The sequence below is a fragment of the Suncus etruscus genome, chromosome 10 (assembly GCF_024139225.1).
Source record: "Suncus etruscus isolate mSunEtr1 chromosome 10, mSunEtr1.pri.cur, whole genome shotgun sequence".
NCBI lineage: Eukaryota > Metazoa > Chordata > Mammalia > Eulipotyphla > Soricidae > Suncus > Suncus etruscus.
The window spans coordinates 55,060,670-55,065,136 of record NC_064857.1 but is presented as its reverse complement, the minus strand read 5'-3'; positions in this window follow the sequence as shown (position 1 = coordinate 55,065,136).

Genomic DNA, 4,467 nt, shown 5'->3' with positions numbered 1-4,467 from the left:
TAGGATTGTTTAATTATTTTACCAGCTAAAATGTTAGTGTGATTTGTAGAGTAGAAATAGATACCTCATTTAATTTCTGAGAAATGTCATTGTAAAAATAAATTTGCATAACTTCAAAGAGCTATTTAATTACCAGGGTCACAAAATCTATGTGACTAGAGATTATTTTTTTTTTTATTTTTTTTTTTTTTTTTTTTTGGTTTTTTTTTTTGGGCCACACCCGGCAGTGCTCAGGGGTTACTCCTGGCTGTCTGCTCAGAAATAGCTCCTGGCAGGCACGGGGGACCATATGGGACACCGGGATTCGAACCAACCACCTTAGGTCCTGGATCGGCTGCTTGCAAGGCAAACGCCGCTGTGCTATCTCTCCGGGCCCGTGACTAGAGATTATTATTTTTTGTTTGTTTGTTTTGGGCCATACCTGGTGATGGCTCAGGGCTTACTCCAGGCTGCATCTTTCCCTGAGGATCTTGGAGGACCATATGGGGTGCTGGGGATTGATTCTGAGCTAGTTATATGCAAGGTAAACACCCTACGTGCAGTACTACTGCTCAGGCTAGAGCGTTTTACTGTCTGCATTGGTGGCCCCAAGGTGTCAAGGAATATGTGGGTAACTAGAAATTGGCTTCTTTGGTGGCTGGACTGGACTCGTACAGAGGCCAGGTGTGGAGGAGGAGGCAAGGGCAGCTTGCTCCTACTGTGGTAGAATCCACTTTTTCTCTAGTCTGTAAAAAGGGTTTCTTTGGCACGTGAGGCTTTCGAGGTGACCTTGTCCATGGGTGGAGTGGGCAACAAACATCCCTCACCTCTGGTCATGAGCACCTTGCTGCCCACCTGTTTGACAGTCAGAGGGTTAGGTAAGGTGTTGGGGAGGACAGTAATCGCACAAGAAAGGAAATCTAAGAAGTTTTTGACATATCTGTTATGTGATAGTTTGATTTAATATATTGTAAAATTACCATAATTTAACATCTGTCCTCATAAATGCATGAAGCTTTTCCTTGTGATGAGAACTCTCAGGATTGACTTTTGTTTTGGGGCCACAGCTGGAGGAACTCAGGTCTTAGTCCTTATTTTGCTCTCAGCAATATGCTTGGTAGTGTTGAGGGACTGTGAGGGGTGCTGGGAATTGAACCTGGGTTAGCCATGTGTAGGATAAGCATACTATCTGCTGTATTTCCACTGTGCCCAGGGTTGACTTCTTTTTGTATTTTTGGGTCACACTCCACCAGCATTCAAGGGGTTACTCCGGGCTCAGCTCTCAGAAATTGCCCCAGGCAAACTTGGGGGACCATACGGGATGCCGGGAATTGAGGGCTGTCCTGGGTTGGCCGCATGCAGGGCAAATGCCCTACCCTGTGCTATCTCCAGCCCCAGGGTTGACTTATTTTTATTTTTGGGTCACACCCGGTGAGCTCTCAGGATTTACTCTGGCTCTGCTCAGAAGTCGCTCCAGGCAGGCTCGGGGGACTATATGGTATGCTAGGATTTGAACCGGGGTTGTCCTTGTTGGCAGCATGCAAGGCAAATTTGTCTTACCACTGTACTATCACTCCAGCCCCAAGGTTGACTTTTTGAAATACATTTTTGTTAATAATATTTGAACCATGTCTGGTGGAACCTGAACACCTGCTTTCAAAGAGGTTCTCAGTCCATAAGCCTCTTCTGCCTTCCCTCAACAGGTCCCACACAGGGAAAGGCAAGTGTTGTGCCAGAGATCTGCCTCCTGGGTCCGTCCCTGCATTCTCGGATACAACTACACATTTATTAAAAGTTCACATAGGTCAGTGCAGGGGAGTCTGAGAATCTGGATAAGATCAAAGGAGAGAAGTTTTTGTCAGCAGGATCCATGGTGGTGACGGAGCTTCCTGCTTTCTCACCTGACGATATCCAGAAGCTCAGCCATCTACTGGCTTCTCTTGAGGAAGGCAGTCACCAGGCTAGTGTCTCTGGAGGGACTGTCCCTTGCTGGACTTGTAGAGCTCTCGATCTACTCACCTATAATCTTGGAAACACCCTGTAGGCAGCATAACCTGCCTGTATCTCTCTAGCCCTGTGCTTAGGAGCAGCATCATGGAGGCTTCTAGTTTTTGGTGTCGGACACCAAACCTGCTTGTGGATCAGTTTTCTCAGCTTGGCTGTCAGCAGCATTAGGTCAGTTGAAGGTCAGTTCCCTATCCTGGTGCTGGTCTGCTACCCTCTGGCACCACTTTTTTGCCTTCCTCTGGCCTGCCTGGGCCAATCTGTGAGGGTAAATTCTGGGGCTTGCTGGTTGGCTGGTTTCCCTGGAGTTGACAGCTGCCACGTGCAGCAGTTGGTGGTATCGCTGTCTTCGTGTTCATGCTGACCCTGGTATAAAATCCCAGCTGCCTTATTTCTAACCCTGGGTGAATGAGTCTGATCATGGTCGCTGCACAAAATAATCCAGTCCAGGCTGAGGGTGAAGCACATACAGTTTGGCAATCTACCTCATATGGAGGAGAGCCAGCTGCCTGCCAGAACTGTTGCTTTTATTGAGTACAGAGACCACCCCTTGATGAGGGTGTAAGTAAGAGCAGATAGCTCAGGCTGTCCTGAGCCTGTCCCAACCAGGTTTACATACATACATACATACATACATACATACATATATATATATATAACAACCTCTGTTTTGGGATAAAACCAAGTAAGCAAACAGATAAAAAGGAACCAGAGATGGTCTTTGTTTCGGATAAAACGGCATGATCTTTTTTTTTGGGGGGGGGGGGTCCCAACCAGCAAGCACTTGAACTGAGGTGAAATTTGCGTGTGAAGCCACCTGGTCCTGGGTCTTTTCTATTTGTGATAACTGATTCAGTCATATTCTGATTTGGGGTTTTTTCCTGATATGTCCCTGGTAAGTTATGCTTCAGGATTTTTTCCACTTTGTGTATAGTAGTTCATATATTTCAGTTTGTGTAAACATCCAGAATTCAGATTTCCTATTTTAGCTATAGTTCAGCGCCACTTCAAGAGACCTCACTCATCCTGGTGCCGTGGTGCTGTGTGGGTCTGGACTTGCTGAGGGCCACCAGGACTAGATCTGCTACTCAGAGTCATTCCGGGCCAGGGATGGCACTTGGGGTGTCATACATGCAAGGCACCTACCCCATCCCTTTGAACCATCTTCCCAGCCTGGTTAGACACATTCAGTTTTGGTGCTGAGTCTTTTATAAGCTACTCATTAAAAACATGGATTAAAGGGGCCATGGAGGTAGGGCATTTGCCTTGCATGCAGAAGGACGGTGGTTGGAATCCCGGCATATGGTCCCCCGAGCCTCCCAGGAGCGATTTCTGAGTGTAGAGCCAGGAGGAACCCGTGAGCTCTGCCGGGTGTGACCCAACCCCCCCCCCCAAGCATTAGGCTTCCAGAATAAAATGTGATATAAACTGAGTGCCATAAAGTACATGTATTCTTGCAGGTGCAGTAGATGAAAGTGAGTCAGTCATTCTAAAGGACCCAGATAGCTTTTCTGTTTACAGAATAACAGCCCCTTTCCTAATTGCACCTCTGGTTGAAGTTTTCTTTTTCATTTTCTTTTTTCTGTTTGTTTGTTTTTGTGTCACAACAGGCAGTACTCGGGGTTTACTCTGGACTCTTAAGTTCAGAAATCGGTCCTGGCACGCTCGGGGGACCATGTGGGATGCCGGAAATCGAACCACTGTCTCCTGGGTTGGCCGTATGCAAGGCAAACGCCTTACCGTTGTGCTATCTCTCTAGCCCATGGTTGAAGTTTTCTATGGCTAGCTCATTTACACTCACTCACTTTTTTTTTTTTTTTTTTGATTTTTGGGTCACACCTGGCAGCGCTCAGGGTTTACTCCTGGCTCCACACTCAGAAATCGCTCCTGGCAGGCTTGGGGGACCACATGTGATGCTGGGATTCGAACCAATGACTTTCTGCATGAAAGACAAACGCCTTACCTCCATGCTATCTTTCCGGCCCCTCACTTTTTTTTTTTAAGGCGCACCCAAAGGCTTTTGAGTTACTCCTAGCTTTGTGCTTAGAAACTGCTCCTGGAAGGCGTGGGGGAAACACCATATGGGATGCCAGGATTGAACCCAGTTCAGCCATGTGCAAGGGCAAATGCCCTACCCACTGTGCTATTGCTCTGGCCCACTATTGCTTTCTTAATGTCCTCAGCACACTGCTTTCACAGACCTAAGCTTTCAGAGGCCAGTGCCTTGGACACGGCCAACCTGGCTTCCATCCCAGACCCTTCAGGAGTTGGCACCAATCCCTCAAGCTCTGTCAGGAATAAGCCCTGGGCACAACTGTTTGTTGTACAAAATAAAACAACAAAAACAAATAAAATGCTTTTTCCCCCTTTTCCTCTTCTGATGTTGCCAGGGATTGAACCCAGGACTTCACACTTATATATCCCTGGCCTACAAAGTCTGATTCCGCCTCATCCAAATGCCTGTGAATGTTTTAAGAAAAAGAT